Source organism: Panthera tigris, chromosome X (assembly GCF_018350195.1).
Source record: "Panthera tigris isolate Pti1 chromosome X, P.tigris_Pti1_mat1.1, whole genome shotgun sequence".
In the NCBI taxonomy this organism is placed as follows: domain Eukaryota; kingdom Metazoa; phylum Chordata; class Mammalia; order Carnivora; family Felidae; genus Panthera; species Panthera tigris.
Window position 1 is genome coordinate 66,147,882 of NC_056677.1, and position 25,734 is coordinate 66,173,615.

Sequence of the window (25,734 nt, forward strand, 5' to 3'; positions counted from 1 at the left end):
ATTTATGCTCCCCCTCCATCTTGAAAGTACAGCCCAGAGCAGGGTCTAAATAGTTACAGCATGCTTGCAGCTTCATTGAGCCCGAGGTTCCTAACCCTTACCAGTCCCAGTTGCACTGGAGCACAGAAAAAAAGCCACAGCTTAAAAGGGCAACTAGCATATAAAAAATCCAGCCTAAGAACTCCTCCAAATGTCTAGGAAGCTACTGGAACTCTTTCCTGGTGGGAGGAGTAGGTGTATATAGTTAACCTCTGCCTCCACCTTAATAACTTGAATTGGAGCAAAGTCCAGATGCTCTAACTGGCCTGCCACCCCAGCAAGTACCCAGTCTTCCACCAAAATGTGGAATTTAAGAAAGAAAAGAGATGAATATAGGGGAAAGAAAGAAGAGATAGAGAAGGAAAACCATAAGAGACTCTTAACTATAGCGAACATAGGGTTGATGGAGGTAGGTTGGCAGGAATGGGCTAAATGGGTGATGGCAATTAAGGAGGGCACTTGTTATGATGAGTACTGGGTGTTATATGTAAATGATGAATCACGAAATTCTGCACCTGAAACTAAATTTGCCATATATGTTAACTAACTAGAATTTAAATAAAATTTTCAAAAGAAAAAAAAAGAACAGATGGACATAACAAATATATCTATCCAAAAACAACAAAACACACATTCTTTTCAAGTGCATTTGAAACATTCTCCAGACTAGATCATGTGTTATGCCACAAAACAAGATTGAATAAATGTGAGAAGACTGAAATCATACCATGTATCTTTTCTGACCACAAAGGTGTGAAACTAGAAGTAAATCACAGGAAAATAATAGAGTAAATGCAAACACAGAGGGGCTAAAGAACATGTTACTAAACAACCAATGATCAATAGAAAAATAAAATAACATTTAAAAATACATGGAAGCAAATGCAAATGAAAAAACAATGGTCTGAAATATTTTGAGCCACAACAAAAGCAATTCTAAGAAGGAGACATATGTCTCCTGATATGTGATACCGTAGTCCTACCTAAAGAAACAAGGAAAACCTCAAACTGAACTTACACTTAAAGTAACTAGAAAAATAACAAAGTCCAAGGTGAATAAAAGGAAGGAAATAATAATGATAACACAAATAAATACATAGAGCCCACCCCCCCAAAATGAAAAGAATCAATAAGAGAAACCGACACGTAACGTCATATTCAATGGTGGAAAACTGAGAACTTTTCCTTTAAGATCAGGAACAAGACAGGGATGTCCACTCTTACCACTCTTATTCAACAAAGTAGTGGAAACCCTAGTCACAACAATCAGACAAGAAAAAGAGATAAAAGGCATCATAATGGTAGGGAAGAAGTTAAATGATCACTATTTGCGTATGACATGATATCATACAAAGAAAACCCTAAAGACTCCACCAAAAGCCAATTAGAATTAATAAATTTAGTAAAGTTGCATAATATAAAGTATTTAAAACCAAAAATCAGTAGTATTTTTATACATTAATGACAATGTATCAGAAAGGAATTAAGAAAACAATTCTATCTATAATAGAATGAATAGAATAGAATAGAATAGAATAGAATTCTATTTATAAAAGGAATGAAATACATAGGAATAAATGTAACAAAAGATGTGAAAGACCTGAACTCTAATCTATAAAACATTTATGAAAGAAATTGAAGACAGAACTATATGGAAAGATACTCTAAGCTATTGGATTGGAAGAAGTAATATTGTTAAAATGTCCATATTACTCAAAGCAATCTACAGATTGAATTCAATCCCTAACAAAATAGAAACTGTAGTTTTCACAGAACTAGAAGAAATAATAATACAATTTATATGGAACCACAAAGTTTTTCGAATATACAAAGCAATCTTGAAAAATAAGAACAAAGCTGGAAATTTTACAATCCCAGATATTAAGATATGCTACAAAGCTCTAGTAATCAACACAGTATGGTACTGGCACAAAAATAGATACATAGATCAATAGAATAGAATAGAAAGCCCAGAAATAAAACTACATTTATATGGACAATTAATCTATGACAAAGGAGGGAAGAATATATAATGGGGAAAAGACAGTCTTTCCAACAAATGGTGCTAGGAAAAGTGGGCAGCTACATGCAAAGGAATGAAAGTGGACCACTTTCTAATATAATACACAAAGCAAACTAAATATGTATTAAATGTGAGACCTGAAACCATAAAAGTTCTACAAGAGAACACTGGCAGTAACTTCTTTGGTATCAGCCTTAGCAACATTTTTTTAGATATGTCAGGGAAGGGAAACAAAAGCAAAAACAAACTATTAGGGCTACATCAAGATAAAAAGCTTTTGCACAGCAAAAGAAACCATTAAAAAACACAAAGGCAATCTACCAAATGGTAGGAGATACTTTTAAATGACTTATGAGATAATGGGTTAATATCCAAAATATATAAAGAATTTATTTATACAATTGACACCAAAAGCAAACCAATCAGATTGAAAAATAAACAGAGGACCTGAATAGACATTTTCCCAAAAAAGGCATACAGACATATTAGAAGATGTCCAGCATCACTAATCATCAGGGAAATGCAAATCAAAATCACAATGAGCTGTCACCTAATACCTATCAGAATGGCTGAAATGAAAATATAAGAAAATAATAAGTGCTGGTGGGGATATGGAGAAAAAGGAAAGCTTGAACACTGTTGGTAGGAATGTAAATTAGTACAGCCACTGAAGAACACAGTATAGGGGTTCCTCAAAATATTAAAAATAGAAATATCATATGATCTAATATCTGAGTATTTACTTAAAGAAAACAAAAGCCCTAATTTAAAAAGGCACATGCGCCCCTATATTTATTGAAGCATTATTTACAATAGGTAAGATATGGAAGTAACCCAAGTGTCTATTGATAGATGAAAAGGTAAAGAAGGTTTGGTATATATACAATGGAATATTTTTCTGCCATAAAAAGGATAATATCTTGCCATTAGCAACAACATGGATGGTCCTTGAGGGTATTTTATTAAATGAAATAGTGAGACTAAGAAAGGCAAATACCATATAATTTCATTTGTATGTGGAATCCAAAAATAAACTGAATAAACAGCAGAAAGCAAAAACAGACCTATAAATATAGAGGATGAACTGATGGCTGCCAGAGAGAAGGTGTTTGGGGGAAAGGGCAAAATGGGTGATGAGGAGTGGGAGATACAGGCTTCCAGTTATGGAATAAATAAGTCATGTGAATAAAAGGCACAAAAGGGAATATAGTCAATGATATTGTAATAGGGTTGTATGGTTATAGATGGTAGTAGCTACATTTGTGTTAAGCATAGCATAACATATAGAGATGGTGAATCACTTTGTTGTATGCTTGGAACTAGTGTAACCTGTTAACTATACTCAAATAAAAAATGAAAATAAAATGTAAAAAAAAGTTACAAGATTAAAGCAGAGAAAAAGGGATAACTCACCCTGTATGGATCACAACTCCATCTTTTGACATCCCTCAATCTGCCTGTTTTTGTTTACTTTTCAGAGTCTTCATGTGGATGCTTTTTGTTGCTACTTTTGTTCAGAGTTTTTACTTATAATCAGCAGGACAAAGTGTATTCTGCTTGTTTGAAAATTATGACAATAATATTTTATCTTTCATGTATATGTAATTTGGTATTTTTGCTTTTTCCCCTCATTTTTTTCCCCTTTCCCTTTAAAGTTCAGTAGGTTTGTCGAAATAGGTGTTAATGTTTACCATTCTGAAAATTTTATCCCGGGTACATGTGTCTTTTAAATATGTATTTTAAAGGTTCATTTTGTTTTTCTTCATGACAATATTCTTGAATTATTGATAATGACAATTGTACTTTTCCTTAACTATGATTTTCTTCTTTGAGGACTCCTTTTACATGTATGTAGGATCTTACTTGTCAACCTTCCATATAAGTTTCTGTCTCTTAAATCTTTTTATCTTTGTTTTATTTAGAAGTCATTGTTTACTGAGCAAGTGACTTTTTCTTTACAAAAGAGAATCCCTCTGGTGTTAATAGATTTAACATATTACTCTTGTTATAGCATTAAAGATCTTTTGTCTTTTAGAAGGCTGTAAAAATTTGATAGAGTATGCAGAAAACTACATGTTATGAAATATTAGGTAGTATAAATTACAATGATCTTTTAAGAATTATGTTATTTGATGTAAGTCAGGTGATGTACTTACTAAACTTTACTTAAAGTTACACTGTGTATCCAAACCACATAAACATTTAGTAAATCATGACATTGAGATAAACATTCAAGATTATTCTTTGTACACTATGAATTAATATTAATTGTCAATTCTCTTTGAAAATTCAAAACATATAAATAAAATAATTTCTTCTTATTTATCTTCTATTTTCTAATATCGCTCTTGTGTTTCTTCTACATTTAAAATTATTTCTTAAATATTTTTTGCTTTATTTCTATTATTTCCTAAGTTCTATTATCTCATTTTCTGAGTTTTTCTCATTTTTATTTATGTTGTTATTTCATATTTTCTATAATTTTCTTAATTTATCTTATTTTAAAATACTAGGTTATACTTTTCATCTGCTTTATGAGCAGGTCCTTCTGGCATTTATTTTTTCTTTACATATTTATACTATTTATGTTTTATTTCTCTCTCTTATGCACACACTTACAAATTTGTATGGATTCAACCACAATACTCTTTTTTTGCTCATTGTAACATTCGATTACTTTTCTGAGCTTTTGGTAGGAAGGGTGGAGATAAGAAAGCTTTTCTAGCTTAATCACTCTAGAGTTTCTTATTTTATTTTCACAGAGTGATAAAAATATGGCCTTCTCTCTGACCTCTACTTCTTCTGTTCCCTAATTCCATTTTAATCTGGACATTTTTCTTTCCTGCTCAATTTGGGGGTTCTATTCTCAGCAGGTTTTTACTCAATGTGGAGGTTTGCAAACAATGGAGTTTCAGATGGTTAGTTTCAAGAATCCATAGGGCACAGACTGTTACAACCTCTTCAGCCTTTCTTTGGACCTCTTTATTCATTTTCAAATTGTAAACACTTCCAGTCTTAGCTGTTATTTCCAATTTGGTTTAATGCAATTTCAAGTGAGTAATTGGCTATTTCAGGGCTTTCATGTTCTTATATCTGTTGGAAGTTCTGTCACTTCCCTTCTCACAGATGCTGACACTGTTATGCATCTATCTGAAGTTGGTTTCTTACACCAATGTAAATTTTCAGAATGGGTTAAATAGTTGATAGGGATTCAGGAGTATACTTGCTATGATGAGCACCAGTTATTGTATGGAAGTGTTAAATCACTATATTGTACAGTTGAAACTAATATTACACTGTATATTAACAAACTGGAATTTAAATAAAATTAAAAAAAATATGGGGTGCCTGGGTGGCTCCATTGGTTAAGCATCTGACTTTGGCTCAGGTCATGATCTCACGGTTTTGAATTCGAGCCCCACGTCAGGCTCTGTGCTGACAGCTCAGAGCCTGGAGCCTGCTTCGGATTCTGTGTCTCCATCTCTCTCTCTGTCCCTTCCCCACTCATGCTCTGTCTCTCAATAATAAATAAATGTTAAAAAAAAACTTTAAAAAGAAAAATAAAAAATAATTTGGGATTTGGGGGGATACCTTGTTTTCTAGTTTTGTTTTAGGTGTGGCTCATGTTTTTAGTTTACCATTCTAGTTTTTCTGTCTGTTTTTATAGATGATTTTAACATGTGATTAGAAACCATGATGTTACTGCAGTTGTCCTGCCAAAATCACCAAAACACTTTTATTTTTATTTATTTTTAATTTTTTAATGTTTATTATTTTTAGAGAGAGAGAGATAGAGCACAAACGGGAGAGGGGCAGAGAGAGATGGAGACACAAAATCTGAAGCAAGCTCCAGGCTCTGAGCTGTCAACACAGAGCCCAATGCAGGGCTTCAACCTATGAACCGTGAGATCATGACCTGAGCCAAAGTTGGATACTTAACCATTTGAGCCACCCAGGCCTCCCCACTCTTATTTTTATATAATATTTCATGGCAAGGTAATTTTTTAAAAAGGTTTAAAAAACTGGGGGAAAATGAAACAAAACAAAACAAAACAAAACAAAACAAAAAGCAATATAAAGTAATCTTTGAAGAAAAACAGGTCCTAACAAATAAGTAGTAACTCAATGAGTGGCACAGGCAATAAGAATGTAGAAAACTTTGGAGGTGGAGGTAAGATACTGGCATAGTAGGAGGACCCTAGGCTCATCTTGTTTCTTAAACACAGCTGAATAACTATCAAATCATTTGAAATATCCCACAAATCATCCTGAAGACTGACAGAACCAGCTCCACAAATAAAAGGAGAAAAAAATCATCAAAGAATGTAGGAAGGGCAGAGAAGTGATTTTAGGAAGAAATGGATCACAGCTGCTTCAGAGCGGAAGGAGCCATGTTCACAGAGAAAGGCAAGAGAGAGACTAGGCTGTATTTTTTTATGCATAGGAGAGAATTTCCCCAAAGTCGTTGCCTGGGAAAATGAGAAAGGATGATTTTTGTGAATTCTTGCAACCAGATGGCCTTAAAGACTTGAGTTTTAAAGGTCAGTGGGTGTAGCTGGACTAGAGACCTGAGGGCACTGCCTTACACCTGGGGAAGGCAGGAAAACAACCTGGGGACAAATGGCATGGAAAAAACAATCTATCAATTATCTGGGACACACAGTGGAGAGATTATTCACTTTTCTTGGAGCTCCTCACTGAGAGGTAGACTTCATGGAGCCACTTCTCTGGGGACAATGGAGCTGGATGACCTGCCTCCTCTCAGCATAAACACAGAGCCACATGCAGAAAGCAACCCAGCCCCAACACTGGCTGTCTAACCTACTTAAACCAAGTCCGACACCCCTGTGTTTTGGAAGTACTGCACTTCTTGGTCAAGCTTGCCTTAGTCTCACCACGATGGGCCTCTTCTCCCTAAGACTAGCAGAAACATCTCCCAAGCAGATAATTCTGCAGGGATTAAGTTCTGGAGGTAGTAGTATTGAATCTCAATTAACAAGTAGACTAGAGCATACTTAGTTAAAATCTGCCACATTCTGGCCATGGACCAACCAAAAACTGCCCACTTCACACAAGGAGAGTCTCTGCAGATGACTGGCCTGAAGGATTGAGCAGCCAAAACACAACAGCAGAGTGTATGTAGAACACACCAGAAACAATCCCTGAGGCACCAGGCCCTGGACATTATATGACATCTTTAGAAAGTCATTAGTCTCAGGAGCAGAAAACATAATGTGCTTTTCTAACACACAGAAGACAGTGACTTAGACAAAATGCCAAGACAGAGGAATCATCCCAAATGAAAGAACAAGATAAGGTCATGGCCAGAGATCTAAGTGAAACAGATATAAGAAACATGCCTGATGGAACATTTAAAGCAACAATCACAAGAATACTCACTGGGTTTGAAAAAACAATGGAAGACTTCGGGGAAGCCCTTACTGCAGAAATAAAAGAATTAAAAAAAATCAGTCACAAATGTAAAATGCAGTAAGTGAGATTCAAAAGAGACTTGACGCAATGAACAAAAGGAAGGAAGAAGCAAATGAATGAATAAGTAATACAGAAGATAAAATAATAAAAAATAATGAAGATGGACAAAAAAGAGAAACAAGAATTATGAAACAAGACAACAGACTTGAGGAACTCACTGACTCCATCAATTGTCATAACATTCATATTATAGGAGTCCCAGAAAAAAGAAGGAGAAAAGGGCACAGAAGGTTTATTTGAGGAAATAATAGCTGAAAACTTCCCTAAACTGGGAAAGGAAATAAACATTTGAATCCAGGAGCCACAGAGAACTCCCACCAAAATCAACAAAAGCAGTACAATATACCAAGACACATTGTAATTAAATTTGCAAAATATAGTGATAAAGAAAAATCCTAAAAGCAGCATGACAAAAAAGGTCCTTAACTTACAAGGAAAGACCCATAAGGCTAACTGCAGATCTCTCCACAGAAATTTGGCAAGCCAGAAAGGAGTGGCATGATATATTCAATGTGCTGAAAGGGAAAAATCTGCAGCCCCAAATACTCTATCCAGCAAAGCTATCATTCAGAATACAGGAGAGATAGTTTCCCAAACAAACATAAAAAAAAAACTAAAGGAGTTCATGACCACTAAAATAGCCTTGCAAGAAATATTAAAAGAAACTCTTTGAGTGGGAAGGAAAGACCAGAAGTGATAAAGAAAAAAAAAGGAACAGAGAAAATCTCCAGAACCAATGACAAAACAAGTAATAAAATGGCGCTAAATACATATTTATCAATAGTTACTCTGAATACAAATAGACTAAACACTCCACTAAAAAGATATAGGGTGTCAGAATGGATAAAAACGACAAGACCCATCTATATGCTACCTACAAGAGACTCATTTTAGACTTACAGACATGTGCAGATTGAAAGTAAGGGGATGGAGACACATTTATCATGCAAATGGACGTCAAAAGAAACCAAGAATAGCAATATTTGTATCAGACTAAATAGACTTTAAAACAAAGACTAACAAGAGATGAAGGACACTATATAATAATAAAGGGGACTATCCAACAAGATCTAACAATTGTAAATATTTATGTCCCCAAATGAGAGCATCCAAATATATAAAACAATTAATAACAATCATAAAATAGCTCATTGATACAAATACAATAATAGTAGGGGATTTTAATAGCCCACTTACATCAATGGACAGATTATCTAAACAGAAAATCTACAAGAAAATAATGGTTTTGAAAGACACATTGGATCAGAAGGACTTAACAGATATATTCAGAACATTTCACTCTAAAGCAGCAGAATATACATTCTTTTAAAGTGCACAAGAGACATTCTAAGAATAGACCACACACTAGGTCAAAAATAAGGCCTCAACAAGTACAAAAAATTTAGAACACACCATGCATGTTTTCTGACTACAATCTATGAAACTTGAAGTCAACCCCAAGAAAAAAAAATGTGGAATGACCACAAATAATACATGGGATTAAATGATATTTTAATGAATGAATGAATCAACTAGGAAATCAAAGAAGAAATAAAAATACATGGAAAGAAATGAAAATGAAAGCACAACAGTGCAAAATTTTTGGGATGCAGCAAAAACAATCATAAGAAGTAAGTATATAGAAATACAGGCCTACCTCAAGAAGAAAGAAATATCTCAAATATGCAAGTGAATTTTACACCTAAAAGAACTAGCAAAAGAACAACAAACAAAGCCTAAAGCCATTAGGATAAGGGAAAAAAATAAAGATTATAAAAGGAATAAACGATAGAAACTAAGAGAACAATAGAATAGATCAATGAAAACAGGAGCTGTTTCTTTATTTTAAATTAACAAAATTTATAAACTTCTAGGCACACTTATCAAAAAAAAAAAAAGAGAGATAGGACCCAAATAAATAAAATCAGAAATGACAGTAGAGAAATAACAACCAACACCACAGAAATATGAGCAATTATGAGAATAGTATAAAAAACTCTATGCCAAAAATTGGGCAACCTGGAAGAAATGCACAATGCACAAATTCCTAGAAACATATAAATAACCAAAACTGAAACAAGAAGAAATAGAAAACTTGAACAGACCAATAACCAGCAAAGAAATTGAATTATAATCAATAATCTCCCAGCAAACAAAAGTCTAGTTCCTGATGAGTTCATAGGCAAATTATATGCAACATTTAAAGACAAGTTAATACTTATTTTTCTCAAACTATTCCAAGAAATATAAAAAGAAGGAAAACACCAAAATTCATTCCATGAGGTCAGCATTCCCCTGAAACCAAAACCAAAGATTCCACTGAAAAAGAGAACTACAGGCCAATATCCCTGATGAACATAGATGCAGAAAGTCTCAATAAATTACTAACAAACCAAATAAAACAGTACATTAAAAGAACCACTCTCCACGATCAAGTGTGATTTATTCCTGGGTTGTAAGGCAAGTTGAATATCCTCAAATAAATCTATGTAATACACCACATTAATGAAAGAAAGGATAAGAACCATACAATCCTCTCAATAGATGCAGAGAAAGCATTGGACAAAATACAGTATCCATTCTTGATGAAAGCCCTCAACAAAACAGGGATAGAGGGAGCATACTTCATGATAAGGGCTGTCTGTGAAAATCCACAGATAATATAATCCCCAATGGAGAAAAATTGAGAGTTTTTCCTCCAAGCCAGGAACAAGACAGGGATTTTGCTCTCACCACTCTAGCCATAGCAATCACAAAACAAAAAGGAATAAATGTATCCAAATCTGCATGGAAGAAGTCAAGCTTCCACTATTTGGAGATGACATAATACTCTATATAGAAAACCCTGAAAACTACTCCCCCCCCGCCAGTTGCTAGAATTGATACACAAATTCAGCGAAGTCACAGGATACAAAATCAAGACACAGAAATCATTGCGTTTCTATACAACAATGATGAAAAAGCAGAAAGAGAAATCAAGGAACCAATCTTATTTACCACTGCATAAAAAACCATAAGATATTTAGAGATAAATTTAACTAAAGAAGTGAAAGATCTGTACTCTGAGAACTATAAAACACTGATGAAAGAAATTGAAGAGGACACAAAGAAATGGAAAAACATTCCATGTCCAGGTGTTGGAAGAACAAATATTGTTAAAATATCTATAGTACCCAAAGCAATTGACATATTTAATGCAATCCTTATCAAAATAACACCAGCATTTTTCACAGAGCCGGAATAAATAATCCTAAAATTTGTATGGAAACACAAAACACACCGAATTGCCAAAGGAACCTTGAAAAAGAAAAGGAAACCTGGAGGCTTCACAATTCTGGACTTCAAGTTATATTACAATGATGTGGTCATCAGTATGGTACTGGAACAAATACAAACATAGATCCATAGAACAGAATGGAAAAGCCTGACATGAATCTACAACTACATGGTCAATTAATCTTTGGCAAAGCAGGAAGGAATATCCAATGGGAAAAAAGCCCATTGAAACAAATGGTGTTGAGAAAACTGGAAAACATGCAATAGAAAGAAAGCAGACCACTTTCTTACACCATACACAAAAGTAAATTAAAAATGGATTAAATACCTAAATGTAAGAAAGGAAACCATCAAAATCCTAGAGAATACAGGAAGTAATCTCTTTGATATCCTCTCTAGTAACTGCTTACTAGATATGTCTCCAAGGCAAAGAAAACAAAAGCAAAAATAAACTAGTGGGACTTCATCAAAATACAAACTTCTGCACAGTGAAGGAAACAATCAACAAAACTTAAGTCAACATATGGAAAGGGAAAAGGTATTTGCAAATGACATATATATTAAAGGGTTAGTATCCAAAATAGGGCTTATAATTCTGAACACCCAAAAACCAAATAATCCAGATTAAAAATGGTGAGAAGACATGGACAGTTTTCCAAAGAATACATCCAAATGGCTAACAGACACATGAAAAGGTGCTCAACATCACTCATCATCAGGTGAATACAAATCAAAATCATAAGATACCACTTCACACCTGTCAGAATGGCTAAAATTAACAACACAGTATACAACAGGTGTTGGCAAGGATGTGGAGGAAGGGGAACCTCCTTGCTCTGTTGGGAATGCCAACTGGTGTATCCACTCTGGAAAACAGTATGGAGTTTCCTCAAAAAGTTAAAAATAGAATTACCCCACAATCTAGCAATTGTACTGCTAAGTATTTACCCAATGAATACAGAAGTACTAATTTGAAGGGATACATGCACCCTGATGTTTATAGAAGCATTATCAACAATAACCCAATGATGTAAAGAGCCCAAATATCCATAGACTGACGTAGGTATAAAGCAGAAGTGGTATATGTATACAATGGAATATTACTCAACCATAAAAAGAATGAAATGTTGCCATTTGCAATGATGTGGATGGAGCTAGAGAGTATGGTGCTAAGCAAAATATATCAATCTGAGAAAGAAAATATCACCTGATTTCACTAATGTGTGGAATCTAAGAAATAAATCAATCATAGGGGAAAAAGAGAGGCAAATCAGGAAACAGAGTCTTAACTATGGAGAACAAATTGGTTACCAAAGGAGAGGTCGGTCAGGAGATGTGTTAAATTCATGATGAGGAGTAAGGAGTGCAATTGTTGTGATGAGCACAAGTTGTTGTATGTAAGTATTGAATCACTAATTTGTACACGTGAAACTCATATTATGTTGTATGTCAACTAAATGGAATTTAAAGAAAAACTAAAGAAAAACTTTACAAAACTTTCCCATTATGTATGCTTCAGCATGTAATTCTTATATTTCTTTCATCTTTTGTCTATCTCTCTTATTCTAAGCATATTCCTTTATGTGTTTAAAAGTATTATTTCAATTGATATACTGATTTTGTAGCAAATTTTAATTGTATCTAGACTATTCTATATGTGACAATTCTAAGTTTTAGTGTAATTATATTTTTTAAAAGAACTGTGGAATGCTTCAGAAATGTCCATGCTATCTTTGCCCAGAGGCCATGCTTATCTACTCTGTATAATTCCAATTTTAGTATATGTGCAGCCAAAATGAGCATATAATTATCTTAATTTTATAGCTATTATTTTCCTGGAAATTATGTCCATATTTTTAATTTACAACAATACAAATATAGATTACAATATGCATGCTTGTGCATAATTTTCAATAGGACATTTAATAAATATATTATGTGTATTTGTTCTAGATCATTGCCTTGATGTCTTGGGCCTATTCATGTAACTGTGAGAAACAGAATATTGTTATTCTGAGTGCTGAACTCTTGGAGACCTTGGGCTAGTAATTTACCTTCCATGATTTTTTTTAATCTAAAAATTGAAACAATAGCAGTTTATTGTATTTAATATTGAAAAGAATTAAAAAGCAATCCAGTTTTACTTTAATTAACAAAAACACTATCGACGCTTGGTGATAAAACTAGAGAGAAAAATTTGAGAATTTAATCAATCAGAAGAGGTCCAGATTAATTTTTATAGGTGTCTTACTTTGATTAGCCCATCACTTCTTTTTCTGAACAATGATTTCATGGCTAAAATTGTAAGAGTTTTTATAAGTCCTAGTTTCTTTGCTTTAAAAATATAACTAGCTTGAGTCTTTTTCACTAAGAACTTAGTTTTGAATAACTTTCTCTTATGTTTCTGATTTGTTTAATTGTATGATTTATATTGCATTATGAATAGTTTCCCAGAGGAAAAAAAAACAATATTTAATGAGTCTTCATGCTTGACACTTTTGGGTTTACAAAAAGACATCCTCACCAAGACGTTAAACAGCTTCACAATCTTGGATACTGATTAATTTTTGAACTACTCTGGGAAATTTCTTCTCATGTTTTTTTTTTTACCCCTTCATCTCCTCTAAACCTCCCTTGCCCCATATTGGCTAATTTCTAAGATTCAAAAATACAAATGTTCCTAGAAAAAGGAATTAACTTAAATTCACAGTGTTATATCAATAGACATTCTTGAACTGTGGCCTAATTAATTGCAAGTGTCATCATATTAATTGGACAGGAAAAGGATCTGGGATTTGATCTTATTATTAGGCAGATATTATTATTATCTAGATATTATTATTAGGCAGAGATAGATACTTGAGCTCAAACTTAAACATTGGAAGGAAGCCCTATTTGGCAGACAGGCACCATATTTGATTGTCAAGGCAAATTGTGATTATTTACACAAATACTTAACAGGAGAGAGTCTATGGTGGAGGAACATCATGTTCTCCAAAGTAGGTCAGAGTACATGTCCATTGAATCAAGAAGAAGATATCATTCAGAACCCAGTCAAGCAGACTTTAGTATCAGGAAATGGGTCACCTCATAACAGGGCAGACCTTGATTTGGGAAGATTACTAAGATTTCCTAGACTCAAGAACAGGGAACAAGATAAGTATTCAGTTATCAAATCTAGGGAAAAGTGGGAATGAGTCTTGAAAATAATGCAGAAGCCCAATGGAAGATATGATACAGGGAACACAAACTCAAACATCTACAGTGACTAGACAGAAAACACAAGTGTGTAAATCAGGCCAAGTTTATGATCCTAAATGATGAATGGATAAAGAAGATGTGGTGTGTGTGTGTGTGTATACACTCAGCAATGAAGAAAAATGAAATCTTGCTGTTTGCAACCACATGGATGAAACTAGAGGGTATCGTGCTAAATGAAATAAGTCAGAGAAAGACAGATATACAATTTCACTCATATGTGGAATTTGAGAAACACAACAGATGAATATAGAGGAAGAGAAGGAAAAATAAGATAACAACAGAGAGGGAAGAAAACCATGAGACTCTTAAATACAGAGAACAAACTGAGGGTTTCTGTAGAGGAGGTGGGTGGGTGATAGGCATCAAAAAGGGTACTTTTTAGGATGAGCACTCTGTGTCATATGTAAGAGATGAATCACTGGGTTCTACTTCTGAAGCCAAGACAACACTGTATGTTAACTAACTTGAATTTAAATATAAAAAAGAATATCTTTCTTATATACATTGACATATGTTAATTATTTCTCAATAAAGCTAGAAAAAATCCACATTTTCTTCATTAAATATCTCCCCCCCAAAAAAAGTAATAAAGAGGCCTGTGATGAATTAGAAAGCAAATGTCTCATATAAAAACATTTAAACTAAGAAAATATGTTTGTATACCAACATAATATGACTGCTGGCCAAATTCAGCTTGCAGGACACCTGTACATGGACCCTTGTCAAATGATTGATAACAGAGGTCTTCTAAAAAAGCTTTGATAAGAATAGGAAGAGTACACAGGAATAGGCACTGGATAGTCTAAAGGGCAGAGAAAGAAGATGGAATGATCTAACATAAGTTTAACCAACTTCACAAATTTTGCACAAATTGATATCCTTAGTCATAAGAAATTTAGTCTAGGTGAGGAAATAAAATATATACTGAGGAAATGTATGAATGCTATACAAAGAAGCATATCAACAAGTGTAAATTAATTAATGCAAAGAGGATGCTGAATACATTTGTGACCAGAGTCAGATGGAATTAGTCTGAAAAAATATGTATAGGGTAAATTTTGAAACCAGTTTTGAAAGAAATAATGAGCAGGCCAAAAGAAATGTTGAGAGAATATTGATAGCAAAAGATAAAACTTATTTAAAGACACATAAAAAGAAACACATCACATAGCAGAAAGAGCCTTAATTGGGAGTCAAATAGACCTAGATTCTAGTCTTGATTTTGGTATGAATTCTCTATGTGGTTTTGGGTAAGTCAGTGTCCCTAAGTTCCTGGTGTTCAAGCAAACCATAGATCATAAGTGCAAATTTCCACAAAGACGAAGTAGCTAAATGAGTGAAGGAGAAGTGGAGACATGTCTAACTAAAGCTCATATACCTTGTTGAAGCAGACAGAAATAACCTAGCTTCAGATGTTTGTGACTAAGTGGTAATGTGTATTCAATATTTGAATTTTTGTAGAGAATTAAATAATTCCAATTTTTATGTGAAATATTTCCATTTTAATTGTTGACAAGGAATTTACACTAAAACAACACAAAGACCAAATAAAATATTTTCATAAGCCACTAGTCTGCAATCTCTGGACTAGATAGATTCAAAGGTTCCTTCCAGATCTTTTTGTTTAAGGATTCATGGCATTAAATATTGGATTCAGTAAAATGGAAGGAGATACCCTTAGTTCTTGGGCTCTTTCATATAGTAGAATGACTGAAAGCATGGAAGTTGGAATTAGACAGCCTGGCTCTGCCTAAGTGTGTGATATTGAGCAAATTATATAATCTCTGCACTTCAGTTTAATCTTATATAAAATAAGAATAATAACACTAATTACATCATAGTGTTGTGAGGATTAACTGAGATGTTACATGTGGAATTAGCTATTATTAGCAAGAAAATGTTATTTATGACAAACCATTTTCCTACTGAAGGTAAGATGAATTAAACACAGGGAGATGACCTAGAACCTATACTCCTATAAATGAGTGGCTATAAAAATGAAAACAAAATGACAGATATGAGAGACATTATGAGAAGAGAAGTGTTAAGACTTGATGATAGATTGAATGTAGGAATGCTACAATGCTTTGTATATAGTTACAAAATTCTAAGCAGTTACACTTTCAAGAGTTGATGACTGGTATTTGGAAGAATTTAATTAATTTGAAAATCTAGTGTTTTTATTTTTTTAATTTTATTTATTTATTTATTTATTTATTTATTTATGTTTTGCACAATATGTTATTTTTTTAATTTATTTATTTTTATTTTTTATTTAAATTCAATTTAGTTAAAATAGTGTGTAGTATTGGTTTCAGGAGCAGAATTTAGTGATTCATCACTTACACATGACACCCATTGCTCATTCAGAAAAGTGCCCTCCTTAATGCCCATCACCCATTTAGCCCATCACCCCCCAATAGCACCTGTCAGTTTGTTCTCTGTATTTAAGAGTCTTTTATGGTTTGTCACCCTCTGTTTTTATCTTATTTTTCTTTCCCTTCCCCTATGTTCATCTGTTGTGTTTCTTAAATTCCACAAGTGAAATCATATATCTCTTTCTCTGACTGATTTATTTGCTTAGCATAAGCATAACCTTTTCGTTCCATCCACGTTGCTGCAAATGACAAGATTTCAGTGTGTGTGTGTGTATGTGTGTGTATATATGTGAGTGTATATATGTGTGTGTGTGTGTGTACATATATATATATATATATATATATATATATATATTTGACTCTTGTGAACAACTTGGGCTCTTTCCATAATTTGGTCTATTGTCACTAGTACTTCTGTAAATATTGGGGTGCGTGTTCCCTTCAAATCAGCATTTTTGTATCCTTTGGATAAATACCTAGTGGTGCAATTGCTGGGAGGTAGGGTAGTTTTATTTTTAATTTTTTTGAGGAGCCTCCATACTGTTTTCCAGAGTGGCTGCACCAGTTTACATTCACACTAACAGTGCAAAAGTGTTCCCCACTCTCCTCATCTTCACCAAAATCTGTTGTTGCCTGAGTTGTTCATTTTAGCCATTCTGACAGGTGTGAGGTGGTAACTCATTGTAGTTTTGATTTGTATTTTTCTGATGATGAGTGATATTGAGCATCTTTTCATCATCATCTGGATGTCTTCTTTGGAAAAGTGTGTATTCATGTCTTCTATCCATTTCTTCACTGGATTATTTGTACTTTGAGTGTTGAGTTTGATTAATTCTTTATATATTTTGGATACTAATCCTTTATCTGGTACTGACATGTCTTTTTCTAATGAAAGAGTGCTTCCAAAATTTAACCTGTTCTTTAAAAATGGCCATGTTTGACTGACCTGGGGAAGATGGCGGAATAGGAGGACACTGGGCTGACCGCGTCCTGCTGATCACTTAGATTCCACCTACACCTGCCTAAATAACCCAGAAAACCACCAGAAGACTAGCAGAATAGAGTCTGGAGCCAAGCGCAGACGAGAGAAGGGCGGCAAGGTGGTGCGCGCTACATGGACTGGCAGGAGGGAGCCGGGGCGGAAGGGCGGCCCGCCGGCCAAGCAGAGCCCCCGAGTCTGACTTGCAAAAGCAGAGGGGCTAGATGGAGTGTGTTCCAACAACAAGTGGGACTTGACATCTGGAAGGTTATAAGCTAACAGCTCTGCTTGGAGAACATGAGGGCTGGAGGACAAAGGGAGGGAGAGTTGTTGAGCCCCGGAGGAAAGAGCTCAGCTTGGTGGGGAACAAAGGCACTCGCCAGTGCCATCTCCCTCTCCCATCCCCCAGCCAAAATCCCAAAGGGAACCAGTTCCTGCCAGGGAACTTGCTTGCACCGCGCAAACACCCAACGCTGTGCTTCTGCGGATCAATCCCTCTGGAGGGTCTGACTCCCTCCTGGTGCCACAGGGCTCCTCCCAAAGTGGATCTCTGAAGGTAAAGCGAGCTGAGCCTGCCACTCCCACCCCTGTGCACCTTGCAGATCCACCACAGCTAATATGCCAGAACCCCAGCACCAGAAGCCTGGCAGTGGCTACTTGCCCAGACAGGCCACACCACCACACAGTGAATCCCGCCCCTAGGAGAGGGGAAGAGAAGGCACACACCAGTCTGACTGTAGCCACAGCGGTGGGCTGGGGGAAGACATCAGGTCTGACTGTGGCCCCGCCCACCAACGCAAGTTATTCGAGACAGCACACGGGAAGTACCCTGCAGTTCCACACCACTCAAGGGACTATCCAAAATGAAAAAACAGAAGAAATCCCCTCGAAAGAACGTCCAGGAAATAACAACAGCTAACGAACTGATCAAAAACGATTTAAACAACATAACAGAAAGTGAATTTAGAATAATAGTCATAAAATTAACCGCTGGTCTTGGAAACAGTATAAAGGACAGCAGAGAATCTATTGTTACAGAGATCAAGAGACTAAGGAACAGCCAGGAGGAGCTAAAAAATGCTATTAATGAGCTGCAAAATAAAATGGAGACGATCACAGCTCGGATTGAAGAGGCAGAGGAGAGAATAGGTGAACTAGAAGACAAAATTATGAACAAAGAAGAAGCTGAGAAAAAGAGAGATAAAAAAAATCCAGGAGTATGAGGGGAAAATTAGAGAACTAAGTGATGCACTAAAGAGATATAATCTATGCATAATTGGTATTCCAGAGGAGGAAGAGAGAGGGAAAGGTGCTGAAGGGGTACTTGAAGAAACAATAGCTGAGAACTTCCCTGATCTGGGGAAGGAAAAAGACATTGAAATCCAAGAGGCACAGGGAACTCCTTTCGGACGTAACTTGAATCTATCTTCTGCATGACATATCAGAGTGAAAGTGGCAAAACACAAGGATGAAGAGAAAATTCTGAAAGCAGCGAGGGATAAACGTGCTCTAACATATAAAGGGAGACCTATAAGACTCCTGACTGATCTCTCTTCTGAAACTTGGCAGGCCAGAAAGGAATGGCAGGAGACCTTCAATGTAATGAACGGAAAAAATATGCAGCTGAGAATCCGTTATCCAGCAAGTCTGTCATTTAGAATAGAAGGAGAGATAAAGGTCTTCCCAAACAAACAAAAACTGAAGGAATTTGTCACCACTAAACCAGCCCTACAAGAGATCCTAACGGGGATCCTGGGAGACAAAGTATCAGAGACATCGTTACAAGCATGAAACCTACGGACATCACAATGACTCTAAACCCGTATCTTTCTATAATAACACTGAATGTAAATGGACAAAATGCGTGAACCAAAAGACATAGGGTATCAGAATGGATAAAAAACAAGACCCATCTATTTGCTGTCTACAAGAGACTCATTTTAGACCTGAGGACACCTTCAGATTGAGAGTGAGGGGAGGGAGAACTATTTATCATGCTACTGGAAGTCAAAATAAAGCTGGAGTAACCATACTTATATCAGACACACTAGACTTTAAATTAAAGGCTGTAAAAAGACATAAAGAAGGGACAGGGAAGATGGCGGCGTAGGAGGACGCTGGGCTCACCGCGCGTCCTGCTGATCACTTAGATTCCACCTACACCTGGCTAAATAACCCAGAAAACCGCCAGAGGATTAGCAGAACGGAGTCTCTGGAGCCAAGTACAGACAAGAGTCCCATGGAAGAGGGTAGGAAGGGCGGCGAGGTGGTGCATGCTCCACGGACTGGCACGAGGGAGCCGGGGCGGAGGGGCAGCTCGCCGGCCAAGCAGAGCCCCCGAGTCTGGCTGGCAAAAGCGGAGGGGCCTGACGGACTGTGTTCTGACAGCAAGCGCGACTTAGTGTCTCGGAGGTCATAAGTTAACAGCTGTGCTCAGAAAGCGGGAAGGCTGGAGGACAAAGGGAGGGAGAGCTGCTGAGCCCCCGGACGACAGAGCTCAGCTTGGCGGGGAACAAAGGCGCTCACCAGCGCCATCTCCCCCGCCCATCCCCCAGCCAAAATCCCAAAGGGAACCAGTTCCTGCCAGGGAAATTGCTCGCTCCACGAAAACACCCAACTCTGTGCTTCTGCAGAGCCAAACCTCCGGCAGCATATCTGACTCCCTCCTGCTGCCACACGGCCCCTCCTGAAGTGGATCACCTAAGGAGAAGCGAGCTAAGCCTGCCCCTCCAGCCCCCCTGCACCTTGCCTACCCACCCCAGCTAATACACCAGATCCCCAGCACCACAAGCCTGGCAGTGTGCAAGTAGCCCAGACGGGCCACGCCACCCCACAGTGAATCCCGCCCCTAGGAGAGGGGAAGAGAAGGCACACACCAGTCTGGCTGTGGCCCCAGAGGTGGGCTGGGGGCAGACATCAGGTCTGACTGCGGCCCTGCCCACCATCTCCAGTTATACACCACAGCACAGGGGAAGTGCCCTGCAGGTCCTCACCACGCCAGGGACTATCCAAAATGACCAAACGGAAGAATTTCCCTCAGAAGAATCTCCAGGAAATAACAACAGCTAATGAACTGATCAAAAAGGATTTAAATAATATAACAGAAAGTGAATTTAGAATAATAGTCATAAAATTAATCGCTGGGCTTGAAAACAGTATACAGGACAGCAGAGAATCTCTTGCCACAGAGATCAAGGGACTAAGGAACAGTCACGAGGAGCTGAAAAGCGCTTTAAACGAAATGCAAAACAAAATGGAATCAACGACGGCTCGGATTGAAGAGGCAGAGAGAGAATAGGTGAACTAGAAGATAAAGTTATGGAAAAAGAGGAAGCTGAGAGAAAGATAAAAAAATCCAGGAGTATGAGGGAAAAATTAGAGAACTAAGTGATACACTAAAAAGAAATAATATATGCATAATTGGTATCCCAGAGGAGGAAGAGAGATGGAAAGGTGCTGAAGGTGTAATTGAAGAAATAATAGCTGAGAACTTCCCTGAACTGGGGAAGGAAAAAGGCATTGAAATCCAAGAGGCACAGAGAACTCCCTTCAGACGTAACTTGAATTGATCTCCTGCATGACATATCATAGTGAAACTGGCAAAATATAAGGATAAAGAGAAAATTCTGAAAGCAGCAAGGGATAAACGTGCCCTCACATATAAAAGGAGACCTATAAGACTCGTGACTGATCTCTCTTTTGAAACTTGGCAGGCCAGAAAGGATTGGCGCGATATCTTCAGTGTGCTAAACAGAAAAAATATGCAGCCGAGAATCTTTTATCCAGCAAGTCTGTCATTTAGAATAGAAGGAGATATAAAGCTCTTCCCAAACAAACAAAAACTGAAGGAATTTGTCACCACTAAACCAGCCCTACAAGAGATCCTAAGGGGGATCCTGTGAGACAAAGTACCAGACACATCACTACAAGCATAAAACATACAGACATCACAATGACTCTAAACCCGTATCTTTCTATAATAACACTGAATGTAAATGGATTAAATGCGCCAAACAAAAGACATAGGGTATCAGAATGGATAAAAAGACAAGACCCATCTATTTGCTGTCTACAAGAGACGCATTTTAGACCTGAGGACACCTTTAGATTGAGAGTGAGGGGATGGAGAACTATTTATCATGCTACTGGAAGCCAAAAGAAAGCTGGAGCAGCCATACTTATATCAGACAAAATAGACTTTAAATTAAAGGCTGTAACAAGAGATGAAGAAGGGCATTATATAATAATTACAGGGTCATCCATCAGGAAGAGCTAACAATTATAAATGTCTTTGCGCTGAATACGGGAGCCCCCAAATATATAAAACAATTACTCATAAACATAAGCAACCTTATTGATAAGAATGTGGTCATTGCAGGGGACTTTAACACCCCACTTACAGAAATGGATAGATCATCTAGACACACGGTCAATAAAGACACAAGGGCCCTGAATGATACATTGGATCAGATGGACTTGGCAGATATATTTAGAACACTGCATCCCAAAGCAACAGAATATACTTTCTTCTCGAGAGCACATGGTACATTCTCCAAGATAGATCATATACTGGGTCACAAAACAGCCCTTCATAAGTTTACAAGAATTGAAATTATACCATGCATACTTTCAGACCATAATGCTATGAAGCTTGAAATCAACCACAGGAAAAAGTCTGGAAAACCTCCAAAAGCAAGGAGGTTAAAGAACACCCTACTAAAGAATGAGTGGGTCAACCAGGCAATTACAGAAGAAATTAAAAAACATATGGAAACAAACGAAAATGAAAATACAGCAATCCAAACGCTTTGGGACGCAGCGAAGGCAGTCCTGAGAGGAAAATACATTGCAATCCAGGCCTATCTCAAGAAACAAGAAAAATCCCAAATACAAAATCTAACAGCACACCTAAAGGAAATAGAAGCAGAACAGCAAAGGCAGCCTAAACCCAGCAGAAGAAGAGAAATCATAAAGATCAGAGCAGAAATAAACAATATAGAATCTAAAAAAACTGTAGAGCAGATCAACGAAACCAAGAGTTGGTTTTTTGAAAAAATAAACAAAATTGACAAACCTCTAGCAGGCTTCTCAAAAAGAAAAGGGAGACGACCCAGATAGATAAAATCATGAATGAAAATGGGATGATTACAACCAATCCCTCAGAGATACAAACAATTATCAGGGAATACTATGAAAAATTATATGCCAACAAATTGGACAACCTGGAAGAAATGGACAAATTCCTAAACACCCACACTCTTCCAAAACTCAATCAGGAGGAAATAGAAAGCTTGAACAGACCCATAACCAGCAAAGAAATTGAATCCATTATCAAAAATCTCCCAACAAATAAGAGTCCAGGACCAGATGGCTTCCCAGGGGAGTTCTACCAGACGTTTAAAGCAGAGATAATACCTATCCTTCTCAAGCTATTCCAAGAAATAGAAAGGGAAGGAAAACTTCCAGACTCATTCTAGGAAGCCAGTATTACTTTGATTCCTAAACCAGACAGAGACCCAGTAAAAAAAGAGAACTACAGGCCAATATTCTTGATGAATATGGATGCAAAAATTCTCAATAAGATACTAGCAAATCGAATTCAATGGCATATAAAAAGAATTATTCACCGTGATCAAGTGGGATTTATTCCTGGGATGCAGGGCTGGTACAACATTCGCAAATCCATCAACGTGATACATCACATTAATAAAAGTAAAGATAAGAACCATATGATCCTGTCAATCGATGCAGAAAAGGCCTTTGACAAAATCCAGCACCCTTTCTTAATAAAAACCCTTGAGAAAGTCAGGATAGAAGGAACATACTTAAAGATCATAAAAGCCATTTATGAAAAGCCCACAGCTAACATCATCCTCAATGGGGAAAAACTGAGAGCTTTGTCCCTGAGATCAGGAACACGACAGGGATGTCCACTTTCACCGCTGTTGTTTAACATAGTACTGGAAGCTCTAGCATCAGCAATCAGAAAACAAAAGGAAATCAAAGGCATCCAAATTGGCAAAGATGAAGTCAAGCTTTCGCTTTTTGCAGATGACATGATATTATACATGGAAAATCCGATAGACTCCACCAAAAGTCTGCTAGAACTGAGACATGAATTCAGCAAAGTTGCAGGATACAAAATCAATGTACAGAAGTCAGTTGCATTCTTATACACTAACAATGAAGCAACAGAAAGACAAATAAAGAAACTGATCCCATTCACAATTGCACCAAGAAGCATAAAATACCTAGGAATAAATCTAACCAAAGATGTAAAAGATCTGTATGCTGAAAACTATAGAAAGCTTATGAAGGAAATTGAATAAGATATAAAGAAATGGAAAGACATTCCCTGCTCATGGATTGGAAGAATAAATATTGTCAAAATGTCAATACTACCCAAAGCTATCTACACATTCAATGCAATCCCAATCAAAATTGCACCAGCATTCTTCTCGAAACTAGAACAAGCAATCCTAAAATTCATATGGAACCACAAAAGGCCCCGAATAGCCAAAGTAATTTTGAAGAAAAAGACCAAAGCAGGAGGCATCACAACCCCAGACTTTAGCCTCTACTACAAAGCTGTCATCATCAAGACAGCATGGTATTGGCACAAAAACAGACACATAGACCAATGGAATAGAATAGAAGCCCCAGAACTAGACCCACAAACGTATGGCCAACTCATCTTTGACAAAGCAGGAAAGAACATCCAATGGAAAAAAGACAGTCTCTTTAACAAATGGTGCTGGGAGAACTGGACAGCAACATGCAGAAGGTTGAAACTAGACCACTTTCTCACACCATTCACAAAAAGAAACTCAAAATGGATAAAGGACCTGAATGTGAGACAGGAAACCATCAAAACCCTAGAGGAGAAAGCAGGAAAAGATCTCTCTGACCTCAGCCGTAGCAATCTCTAACTTGACACATCCCCAAAGGCAAGGGAATTAAAAGCAAAAGTGAATTACTGGGACCTTATGAAGATAAAAAGCTTCTGCACAGCAAAGGAAACAACCAACAAAACTAAAAGGCAACCAACGGAATAGAAAAGATATTTGCAAATGACATATCGGACAAAGGGCTAGTCTCCAAAATCTATAAAGAGCTCCCCAAACTCCACACCCGAAAAACAAATAACCCAGTGAAGAAATGGGCAGAAAACATGAATAGACACTTCTGTAAAGAAGACACCCGGATGGCCAACAGGCACATGAAAAGATGTTCAACGTCGCTCCTCATCAGGGAAATACAAATCAAAACCACACTCAGATACCACCTCACGCCAGTCAGAGTGGCCAAAATGAAGAAATCAGGGGACTATAGATGCTGGAGAGGATGTGGAGAAACGGGAACCCTCTTGCACTGTTGGTGGGAATGCAAATTGGTGCAGCCACTCTGGAAAACAGTGTGGAGGTTCCTCAAAAAATTAAAAATAGACCTACCCTATGACCCAGCAATAGCACTGTTAGGAATTTATCCAAGGGATACAGGAGTACTGATGCATAGGGGCACTTGTACCCCAATGTTTATAGTAGCACTCTCAACAATAGCCAAATTATGGAAAGAGCCTAAATGTCCATCAACTGATGAATGGATAAAGAAATTGTGGTTTATATACACAATGGAATACTATGTGGCAATGAGAAAGAATGAAATATGGCCTTTTGTAGCAACGTGGATGGAACTGGAGAGTGTGATGCTAAGTGAAATAAGCCATACAGAGAAAGACAGATACCATATGGTTTCACTCTTATGTGGATCCTGAGAAACTTAACAGAAACCCATGGGGTAGGGGGAAAAAAAAAGAGGTTAGAGTGGGAGAGAACCAAAGCATAAGAGACTGTTAAATACTGAGAACAAACTGAGGGTTCATGGGGGGTGGGATGGAGGGGAGGGTAGGTGATGGGTATTGAGGAGGGCACCTTTTGGCATGAGCACTGGGTGTTGTATGGAAACCAATTTGACAATAAATTTCATACATTAAAAAAAAAGACATAAAGAAGGGCATTATACAATAATCACAGGGTCTATCCATCAGGAAGAGCTAACAATTATAAATGTCTATGCGCCGAATACGGGAGCCCCCAGATATATAAAACAATTACTCACAAACATAAGCAACCTTATTGATAAGAATGTGGTCATTGCAGGGGACTTTAACACTCCACTTACAGAAATGGATAGATCATCTAGACACACGGTCAATAAAGAAACTAGAGCCCTGAATGATACATGGGATCAGATGGACTTGACAGATATATTTAGAACTCTACGTC

At 36.8% G+C, this 25,734-nt stretch overlaps 1 non-coding gene across 1 annotated transcript; it reads right to left on the reverse strand.

The window, feature by feature from the left end:
* Positions 1–12,527: 12,527 nt before the first annotated feature.
* LOC122235583 lies at positions 12,528–12,632 on the reverse strand. The gene has a single exon (XR_006213634.1). It is a non-coding gene; the product is annotated as a U6 spliceosomal RNA (small nuclear RNA).
* Positions 12,633–25,734: the final 13,102 nt, after the last annotated feature.